Raw genomic sequence first — 11,786 nt, forward strand, 5'->3', positions numbered from 1 at the left:
CAAGTTTGACTTCCCCATCCCAGAACTCACCATTTTATAAAGCTGAGAAGGTTGACACATGCTCGTGGGCACAATGGAGGCAGGTGGAACTGTAAGCTTGATAGCCAGCAGGCCTAGCCTACTTGGCAAACTAGAGGCCAGTGAGAGATTCTGAGTCAAAGAAAATGTGGGGGGTGAGGGGGCTGGAGAAATGGCTCAGAGGTTAAGAGCATTGGCTATTCTTCCAGAGGTCCTGAGTTCAATTCCCAGCAACCACATGGTGGCTCACAACCATCCGTAATGACATCTGGTGCCCTCTTCTGGCTTGCAAGCATGCATGTAGGCAGAACACTGCATACCTAATAAATAAATCTTTAAAAAAGAAAGAAAGAAAGTGTGGAAGCTCCTGAAGAAAAACACTCAGTGTGCATGCATGCACACACACACACACACACACACACACACACACACACACACACACACACACAGGATCAAAATGAATAGAATACTTCTCAAGTTAACATGGAGACCTTCACATCTTTATTAACACCAGTATTCACTATAGAAGAAGTAATAAGAGACTCTGTCCAGTGGGCTTGTATTCTATATCAAGTGTCAGACCTTGTCCAGTTATGGACCCAGCACAGAAGTGTGAGCCTTATTTCTGACAAGGAGTCCATCTCAAAGTGTCCTCTTTAAGGTCACAGCTGGAATGTAACAGAGCCAGGAATCAGTATCCAAAGAGGATGGTCTTAATTATCATGTGAATGCAAGCTTTACATATATTATCTTGGGTTAAAATGGAATTTGAATAATGGAAAAGAAATTCAGATCCACTACACAGCATTTGGGAGATGAAGAAAAGCCAGAGAAATAAAAGAGTCTGAACCTCCCCCCTCCTTGCACAAAGAGAAATGAATAATTTGCTTTATGAGGTGAGGATGTCCTCATCTTCAGCATTGTACACAATTTTGTGTGTGTGTTTGAATTCTCAGAGCTTATATTTATAAACAAGAGCCTCAGCTTAATTTCAAATTTTAAAGAGCCTATAAACATTGTTCTAAAAAAACAAAAAAAAAAAACAAAAAAAGCTTTTTGAGATAGAGTTGCATGCTGTGGTTCAGGCTAGACTCTTTGTTTGTTGTTTTGGGTTTTTTGTTTGTTTGTTTTCAAGACAGGGTTTCTCTGTGTAGTTTTGGTGCCTGTCCTGGATCTCGCTCTGTAGACCAGTCTGGCCTCGAACTCACAGAGATCCACCTGCCTCTGCCTCCCAAGAGCTGGGATTAAAGGCATGCGCCACCACCATCCGGCCCAGGCTAGACTCTTAACTCAATGTAGCCCAGGATGACCTCAAACTTGATACAATCCTCCAGCCACAGCACACCCGAATCCAAGAATTACAAATACCCACCAACACACCATGCTTCTGTAGTTTCAGAAGGTGCTATGCAGGCTACTGAGGAAGAAGAGTCATCAAAGGCCTTTGAATGCTACAATACTGACCTGCCCGGCAAGATAAGCCTGCTGGTGAACCAGTGGTAAGACTGTTGATAGGGTAACCAGTTGCTCTCCTGATTGGACTGAGGCCTGCTCCACAGGAGGTAATTCCTGCCTGGCACTGTCAACATGGTCAAAAACCCATGACTAGGGAAGTCATAGGTTCTAGGGAGGAACTACGGATAATGATTTTTTAAGGGTTCATATTGTCAAATTGCCTTCTAAATAGTTGCGTTTGTACCCTTAGATTTGTGCTGCTCCCAACCTCGCAGGGAAGAACTTATTGCAATGGGTAGTAGTTAATGCAGAGAGACAGGACTGAGGAGACTGAGTGCTCAGCCATAGACATTTACAGGCTGGGGGAACACGGAGGCAGAGCAGGCAGAAAGAATGTAGGAACAGAGGGCAGGGAGGAAGCTGTGAGATGCTGTCCTCTGGACATGATGTGAGTGTAGCTGTGATCACCTTCATGAGATCAAGCCAGCTAAAAACCTCCAACATGGAGCGGAAAGGAATTCCTGGGGCCAGAGCTGTCACTGAGGAACTGTTAGTAGTTGATTACTTCCGGGGGGGGCGGGGGGGGGGGGTGTCGCTTTTCTTTCGGAGAATGGTCACTGGTAGGTCCCAGTGGATGACCCTACGCCCGTGAATATATCAGCAGCACTAATTGGATTCCATAATAAATATATATATAAAAGAAGGCCTGAAGTTACAAAGGATTTGATATGGGTGATCATGGGAAAAGCTGAAGTGGGAAGTGAGTGTGAACAAGTGTGAAGAGGGGTGAATGTGATCAAGATGGATTTTGTATATATGTATGAAAATCCCAAAAATATTAAGGAAAAAGAGGTCGATGGTGCTCAGAGGAGTTTCGATGAGGCCGAGAGCTGATCAAGGAGGTCAGTGAAAGCCACTTAGAAGAACACAGCTTGGCCTGAGCCTCTGGGGGGGCGGGGCGTCTGCGATAGGAGCCACAGGAGATGAAATGCAGAGGGAAGTCTGGGAAGGAAGACTGATCCAGACAGGTGTGAACATGACATGGGCCAGGACACAGCGGAACAAAAACTAAACGCAATGGGGCTGCAGAGATGAGTTTCCTGTGTACACTGCACACAGAGCTGGGTCGCGTGCACAATCCATTTATCCCTCCCTGCACAACCGTAGAAGACCATGCTGTGAGAGAACAGAGGCCAGATGCCACCAGCACGTTGGCCTGCAAAGCGGGCACATTTCCTCCAGGTTGCACAGTGCCCGGTCATTTAGCTACAGCCCTCTTAGGCTGAGTTGGAGGATGCTGCATGGAGCTTCCAAAGAGTTTGCTGCCAGAGGTTTATCCGTTAACCTCTAGACAGCAAAAACTTAAGCGAACCTGGGGAACTCGGGGCTCTGAGAGCTGAATTCTACTCACAGGTGGACAGGCTCCCTGGACAAATTTGTGTCAAGAGAGACTTGAAGAAGAGAAGAGAGAGACAGAGGCCAATTGCCCTCAGCACCACTTTGCATTTGGGTAGAACTTTAGATTACATTTCAGAGAATGAGACACAGGACAGTATTTTTTTTTTTTCAATTTATTTTCTACCAGCCAAAATGTTTTATCCAAAAGACTTTTTCTTCCCCTGTCCAAAAAATCACTGGGTAGAAGGAAATAAGCAGACTGTGAAATTTCATTGATTTATTTTTTTAAGTCCAAGTTAAGCGGAGGGTCAAGCTTTCCCCTTCTCCTATCAGGTCTGCTATCCTTTAAATGTCCTAGGAGGCGCCGGAAACTGTGGTGTGTGGGGACACCGCAGAGGGCTGTGACTAGCTGCCACAGAGAGAAGGGGCCACTGCACCAGTGGTGAAAGCGTGTGTGGGGGGGGGGGGACACGGGGTGCACACAGACATAGCAAAGCCACGACACAGAAAGGTGATGTCAGTTGACAGCCGGCAAAGATGCCCTGTAAGCAAAGATGCCCTGTAAGCAGGCTGAATAACAAGAGACAGGAGACTCAGTGGGTTTGGGATTAATCATGTTCACTAATTGCATTTACAAGGCTCTGAATTCCAAACAGGGTCGCAGGCTGAGGCTCTGCGTGGACCTGAACTAAAGGAAGAGTAATATTCCGCCAGGTAGAGTACACACCAGGACTCTTCAGCAAGAGGGTTTTGCAAACCTAATTCCCTTCTCTGGGAGACTCCAGCAGGGATTGTTGCCCCTGTCTACAGCTACCATGTGTGCACACACATGCCCTGAGCAGACGTCCTACCTATATTAGTTACGTCTCTCATTAATGCAGCAAAATGCCTGACAAAAGCAATTGGAAGGGATTCATTGGGGCTCATGACTTCTGAGGTTCAGTCCATCCTGGTGGGGAAGGCGGAATACCGTGACTCTGCAGCAGCACCCAGCAGAGGCTGCTCACACAGAGGTCCCATGAGGAAGGGACTGTGAGTAGGACCTTGCCCACCCTCTATGGTTTTTTTCCCTCCTGAGTGTTGAGATTAAAAGGTGTGCACCACACCGAGTCCACAGATGAGTTTTCGTGTGAACTCTCCATTCCCCATTCTTGACACATCCCTGTCTCCATTCCCGCCTGGAGACACACAGGCAAGGATCAAAAATCCAGATGCATTGCCTCTTCTAGATCCTTCCAGGCACAGCTGTCACCTCTGGCTCTAATGAAAGTCAGGTGGTCTGAGGTTTAGAGATTCTACCTTTCTGGTCAGTCCCCTGATGCTATGGAAGTGCTTGGACCATAGACTACATCTGGGGTAAGACAGAGACAGGGGGAACTGAGTGAGAAACAGAAAAGTGGGGAGCCAGGGAGACCCCACTCCTGAAGACATCACAGACGGTGGCAGTGGAAGCCACAACTGGCATACTCTGAGGGATCCCTGCCTCATGATCCAACCTGGCTAGAGGTGGGTCACATGCCACCAGAGTCTTAGAAGGGATGGAGAAATAGAGGAGAGCTGGTCACCATGGCTACTTGGCAGATGGTAGGAATTTGCCTCGCTGAGTGTTTTTGCTTAATGCCATTGCTGACAGACTCCGCTAACTTGCCCCTCAGCACAGCTTCCACAGCTACATATAGTCACTCTAAAGAACAGGAGTTCACACAAAAACTCTCCTGTAACTGAGCGTGGTGCACACTTTAATCTCAACATTCAAGAGGGAAAAAAAATCCATTAGGGTGGAGAAGATAAAGGTAACACTGTCACCTTTATCTTGCCACCAAGCCTGACAATCTAGGATGCACATGATGGAAGGAGAGAATCAACTCCTGCAGAGCATCCTCAAGCATCCACATACATGTTGTGGCATGACCCCTCCATATACAAAATAAGTATAAAATGTTTTTTAACTTACATGCAACTTTTCTGGGCTCACCATAATAACCCCAAAGTGGTCACAGCCTGAATGTCTATGGATGAACAAGCAAGGTGTGGGCTTGTCCCAAGATGGAATATTATTCAGCCACAAAAAAAGAACTATATGCTAACATGTGCTATAATGTGAATAGATATTAGACATTAAGGAGGATGAAAGAAAGCTCAGGAGAACCATGTATTGTAGGGCTGTTTATAGGTACCATCCAGGAAAACAAAAAGAGGAGTGTTCTAGCCTCCTTTCTGTTTGCTGTGTTTGGTCAGATAAAATGCTCTGACCAAAAGCAACTCATGGAAGGAAAGAGTTTATTTCAGCTTACACATTCAGGTCACAGTGCATCATTGAGGGAAGTCAGAAATTCAAGGCAGGATCTTGAATGCAAGCCTGCTAACTGACCAAGGAACTCACACACAACCAAGGAAGTAAAGCAGGAACCATGAAGGGCACACTGCTCACTGGCTCACGGGCCAGCTCATGCTTAGGTGGCTTTCTTAATAGCACAGGACCACCTGCCCAGGGAATGGTGCTGCCCACAGTGGGCTGGGCCCTCCTGAATCAATCAAGGCCATCTCCTACAGACATGCATGCACACAGACCAATCTGATCTGGGCATTCTTCGATGGAGACTCCATTCTCAGATGACTCTAGGCCATGTCAAGTTGACAGATAAAGCTAGCTAGGACAAGAAGTAATCATTGCCTAATGTGAGTGACAGCAGGGACAACAGAAGTGACAGCTGAGTCTCTTTCTTCTTGGGTGATGAAACTGTTCTAAGATTGTGACAGTTCTTAGCTCTGGGGGTATGCTGCAGCAACTGAACTACACTTGAGAATAAAGCCTGGCTAGCTCAGGCTATGAGTATGTCTTAGTTAGGGTTTCTAATGCTGTGAAGAAACACCATGACCACGGCAACTCTTATAAAGGAAAAACATTTAATTGGGGCTGGGTTACAGTTTCAGAGACTTGGTCCATGATCATCATGGTGGCATGCAGGCAGACATGGCGCTGGAGAAGGAGCTGAGAGTTCTACATCTTGATCCACAGGCAGCAGAAGCAACTGTGTCCCACACTGGGCGTAGCTTGAGCAAAGGAGACCTCCACCCGCCTCCATGATGGCTCACTTCCTCCAACAAGGCCACACCTACTCCAGCAAGGCCACACCCCCTAGTAGTGCTACTTCCTATTGGCCAAGCATTCAAACACATGGGTCTATGGGGGGGGGGGTCATATCCACTCAAACCACCACAAAATGACAGTGGTCAAAGTCATTCATAACCCAGTTCTTCCCACTGGTAATTGGTAATGATGCTTGGCTTCACATATCATTGAGATTTTTTTTAATTTGGTGGAAAGAAAACACTTCAGCAGGTCACACATGGCTCTCTGAATCTGTTCAGGGGAGAGTAAAATTGCTGGTCCCATTGCTAACTCCTCTGGTGAATACCCCCCCCATCCTTCCTTGTTCTGTTGAGGCTGGATGTGAGACCCCAACAGTGGGCCAGGGAGGCACAGGTTGGCTCCTGTCTGGATACTGTGGGACAGCAAGGTCTCTTCCTGGGCAGAAAGATGAATTGAGACGTGACTCTGAAGGCACATGGGAGACCAGGGCACACTGACAAAGTCAGAGTGGATCTGAGCACCTGCATTTAAACTCACCCAGCGTCTCTAAGGAAATCAACTCCTTTCTAATGTTTTGTATCAGCAAAGGATCACACTCTGCGCTCTCTTGCTCTCTCCCGTCCTCCCTCCCTCCCTCCCCAGGGGGAGGAAAAATAGCAAGCTCCATTCAAGGCATCCTGGAAAGCAAACTGTGAACTCTTGACTCTGATCAATCTTGAAAAGCTTTTCCATTGAATTAGAGAGAGAGAGAGAGAGAGAGAGAGAGAGAGAGAGAGAGAGAGAGAGAGAGAGAGAGAGAGACTTTGTTTTGCTTTCCTACATAGTCACAGGCTGAATTTCTTTTTCTTTAGTTCTGAATATGATATCATTGAGCAACAGGTACTGGGATTTTTCTAAGAGCTAACCACAATTGCCCCTATAGCCAAGTAATGTTGGCAAAACGCCTCTGGCTTTGGTAGGGGGGCCCATGAAGAGGGCTTTATGCATTTTTAAAAAAAACCAAAGCTCATTGTGGAATTTGTGTGATGGGCAGGTATAACCATGTTCTGTGTCATAAAGGATCTGGGAGCATTCCTTGCATGGATAAGCTGAGAAAAGAGGTCACTAAAAGCAGGAGAGATCAGAGGTTTTTTTTTTTTTTTTCATGGTGCCCTCTACCTGGGCGAGATATGCACTTGCCTGGACCCTCATGTCAGAGGGTCTCACTCTGTTTTCCTTCAACTGTATAAGCTACCTGTGCTCCTCCCTGTGAAGGAGGCTGCTGTAGCTGGCTCATCCCCTCAAACACCCTGCCCTAGAGTGAGTATGGGGATAGAGCTTTCGAGAGAGGAGATTACAGAAGAGCAAGGGTGTCCCTGTGGGCTCCTCTTGTGGTTTTAATGTCGTCAGTGAATGTCCTCTGAATCAAGCACCTACTATCTTCAGGAGTTCAGCTGCGCTCCGCTCCTTGCCGAAGGACCATCCCAGCTGGGTTTGGTGACTGTCCATGACCCCTATGGAGGGTTAGAGAGGAATATGAGACCTTCACTTGAGTACCCAGCAACTCCCAACCATATGTTGTATACAATGTTGTCTTGGGAAGGGGCTAGCCCAGGGAAGACTAGATGTGTGGGGTTTGGGGATAGGGGCGAGCTTTATCTGTGCAGCTAGATGGGGAAAAAAACTTCATCCCTGCTAGGTAAGGCTTTCCAGATGTGACTTGTGGGAAGAGCACCCACACCTCTGTAAGTAACTCCTCACCCACACTCTTGTAAGGAATTCAGCAACTCATTGGTTGCCGAGTGAACCTCAGCAGAATCGTGCCTCAGTTTGTCATTGGGACCTTAGAAGAAGGGGTAGACATTGCACCGTCCTCCAGATGTCTGGCCCCAGAATCCTCTCTCTGAACAGTAGTGGTAAAAGGTCTGTTCCCAGGCTGGCATGGGCCTCTTCTTTGAGGCCAACTCCCAAGAGTGGCACATGAAGCCCATGTGCCTGGCCTAGGAACAGAGAGGAACCTGGGACATGGATGTTTGCAGAGCAACTGAGGACATCTAGCCGATCTGACCCAGGAATTTGATGTAACTCTAAGAAGACGAAGTCTCCATTAGAACTCATCTTTCTGGGTTGTTATGGCAACTCAGGATCAAGATTGCGATGTTTCCATTAGCCTATGCTGTAGCCATGTGCACACGTGAGCTGGAACCTCTATACGTTCACTTTGAGCCCCACAGACACTCATACAACCAATGTGAAGGTTTATGGCTCTGCTGTGAGGGCCACATGCTCATTTTGCTAATGCTGATGGTACACAAGGCCGCGAGACAGGTGCTGCAGAAAGTGCCAGCCACTTTTCACAGGGGCCTAAGCAGGAATGTCAACCCAACATGTCTAACCCTGGGAAGCCACGAGTGATATTTATGAAGGCTGATCTAAAGAGGTGTTTGGAGATGTCCCATGCAGGAGCAAGGCAGCCAAAGGGGATTTCAGACAGGGAGGTGGGCTGCCCTAAATGAGCGGATCTCCAATAGACGATGGCAGCCGTTAGGCTATATCGTTAGCCCGGTGCTGTTGCCATGGAAACCCTTGTCTGCCTTTGAGGCCTACCCTCAGCCACTTCTCACCCAGTGATGTCCACTTCTGTATTTCATAAAAGTCGTAATGCGCCTTGATTACTGCAAAGTTGCAGCCTCTGTGACTCATGGATCACACAGAGTTTCTCTCTCTCTCTCTCTCTCTCTCTCTCTCTCTCTCTCTCTCTCTCTGTGTGTGTGTGTGTGTGTGTGTGTGTGTGTGTGTGTGTGGGTGTGTGTGTTTCAAAATACCCTGGCATCCTTCTTGAAGGCAAATTCATGGGTATGCTTGTGACTTGGCTCCCAACCAGAAGGCCAAACTTCTTCTTCCTCCTCTTAGGAGGCACAGACAGGTACCAGCCAGTGGGTGCCAGGAGCAAGGCTGCAGCCTCAGGATCACTTCCTGGGTTTTGAATAGCCACAAGAGAGGAGAGAGAATAAACCAAGATGAAGCCTGAACTCTCCTCGGAGCACAATCCATGCTGTCTTTCAGTGGCATTTATGTCTCTTGTGGCTGGGGAAACAGCTTAGAGGGTAAAGGTGCTTGCCACCAAGTCTGACGACCTGAGTTCAATCCCTGGGACCTGCATGATGAGAGAACAGACTTGGGCAAATTGTCCTCTGACCTCCAGGCATGCACTGTGGCACACACACACATGTTTTAACACATATATACACGAGTTCTTTTTTCTTACATTTGTTCTCTGGGGGGGCGGGGGGCGCATAGGGCTAGGGATGCATGTAGAGATCAGAGGAAAATATGCAAAAGTCATTTCTCTCAGCTCACCATCTGGGTCCTGGAGATTGAACTCGGGCCATCAGGCTAGGCTTCAAGCACTTTTAGCTGCTGGACCATCTCTCTGGCCCACATATCAGGTCTTGAAGCTTCGGGTATAGGTAGGTCCAGGTGCTCATCCAAGGTCCTGGTTCTGTATCTGTTGGCTCAGACTTTCTCTGACCATCAAGAGACTTGATCACTCTTCAGTCCCTTTAACAGCAGGACCAATTTCTCCTCTGCCCACACAAAGCGTTTAGAATCAAATCTTTGGATCACTGTCTGGGTCCAACGTCAGCCTCGTGGACTCATTCCTCAAACACTAATGCTTTCTTCACCTCCAATCAGAGAGAATGGATTCAGGGCCGGGACAAAGGGAGAGAGAGGGAGGTGTGGCTTTTTCCAGATGTGTGCCCTGTGCAAATCCACACATCTGTTTGAAAATGCCTTTAGCTGCATCTGGGGCAGGAGGGGGTTAAACATCTGTGTTCACCCATCCTGGTCCTTTTTTGCAAGAAGAGAGTGCTGTGGGTTTGGAAAGAGAATTCAGCAGCAGCTGGCCATAGCTGGCCATGTATTTTGACATTCATTAATATCTTTGTGGTTTGACATCCTGTCTTTAAGAAACTGGCAAATCCCTTTTCCTTCCTCCCTTTCCTTCCTCTGACTTCCATGCTAGCCACAGGTGCTGGGAATAGATAAGATTTTAAGAGGACGTCGAGATGGACAGTTCTAGGATGTTGTCTGGTTGTCAGATCAGCGAGGTGGAAGGTCTGTGTGCTCTGGCCCGGAGTACTGAGGAATCTTAGAAAGCGGTGTTCCGCCACCCTCGTCAAAGTGGATAACAGCACTCCAGAAAGAAAGCAGATCAATAGAGGTGATGTGGGCCTTCCCTTGGTTCAGAGGTGGCCGCTGTTAACACAGCTCCTCTCAAGCCCTTATACATTTCTGCAGACACAGGGTTAGGAGAGCTCGAATGGGAAATGCTGTGCTCTGGAGATGAGCCAAACTGGCCGGCAGAGGCAGGTGTGGCTAAGAAGATTCTTTGGGGCTGGGCATGACACTCCACAGGACAGTGCTTGGTTACTGTTAGCGAGGCCCCAGGTTCCATCCCCAGTACAGAGAGACAATTGAAAGGTAGGTACATAGATAGGTAGACAAGTGGATAGATGGATAGACAGACAGACAGACAGAAAGACATAGATCGATCGATAGACAGATAAATGATAAGCAGATAGATGATAGTCAGATAGATAATATAGATAGATGGATGGATAGATAGTAGATTGACAGGTAGATAGGAAGGAACATGGTCCTGGCTCTCGTCCCTCTCCCTCTCCCTCTACTGCCTGTGAGAAAATGCTGGTGATAAGAGAGATTTTTTTTTATTATTATTATTTTTAAGATTTATTTATTATGTATAGTGTCCTGCCTGCATGTGTCCTGCCTGCCAGAAGAGGGCACCAGAACTTATTATTACAGATGGTGTGAGCCACCATGTGGGTGCTGGGAATTGAACTCAGGACCTCTGGAAGAGCAGCCAGTGCTCCTAACCTCTGAGCCATCCCTCCAGCCCCCAAAGATTTTTTTTTTTTTTTTAAAGTAAGGCTTACGGAGAGAGGTGACTCAGTGGATAAGAACACTTGCTGCTCTTACAGAGGACCAGAGATCCAGTGTCGCCACCCACAGGTGTCTGCCACCCTCTTCAGGCCTCTGAGGACACTGCCAAGAGGTGGTGAAGGCAAAGCATTCTCACATATGAAATAAATAAAAAAAAAACATTTTAATGTAAGTAAGCGAATAACATCGCAAAGATTATAATCCCGTTTTCATCGACCAGTAACAAGTACTACACAATCGTCAGTCTCCACTGACAGACACAGACCAGGAAGACCCCAGTCAGTCGTCCCACCCCCCACCCTAGCCCCCCAGCCCAAATGCACCCCCACACCCCCACCTGGTCATTCTAGATCTGCTATCGTGAGGATGAATTCCGCTTTACGTATCTCTGAATTGTCTGAGTTTTACAGCAAGCAGGTGTGTGCCAACAAAACACAGGTGTAGGTAATTCTCCCTGGTGTAGTGGTGTACACTTGTCAGCCCAGCCCTGAGATGCAGAGCAAGGAGGGTCGGGAGTTCAAGGTCAACCTTGCTGCATAATGAGTTTGAGTAACGTCTCAAAAAAAAAAAAAAAGGAAATTCTTCTTATCCATCCTACAATTACAGAGGAGCCATTTAGGGGCATCTATCATAAAGCCAATGTCCTCAGCTGGACCACGTATACGCCACCCAGAGGATGATGTGGGGGCAGGTTGAAGGACACTAGCACTGACCCTGGACCGGGAGGCTAGTCCACTCCACCTCCAAACCTTTTCTCTTCTCCTTCAAAAGGTCTTCTGCAGCTGGGGCTGACACCATTAGGGTGAATTATCAGCTCCTGGCCCACACAGCTTGCACGCGTCCTTTTTGCCTTGCCCCTGAGACTTCCTTAGAA

Source organism: Peromyscus maniculatus, chromosome 23, assembly GCF_049852395.1.
Source record: "Peromyscus maniculatus bairdii isolate BWxNUB_F1_BW_parent chromosome 23, HU_Pman_BW_mat_3.1, whole genome shotgun sequence".
NCBI lineage: Eukaryota > Metazoa > Chordata > Mammalia > Rodentia > Cricetidae > Peromyscus > Peromyscus maniculatus.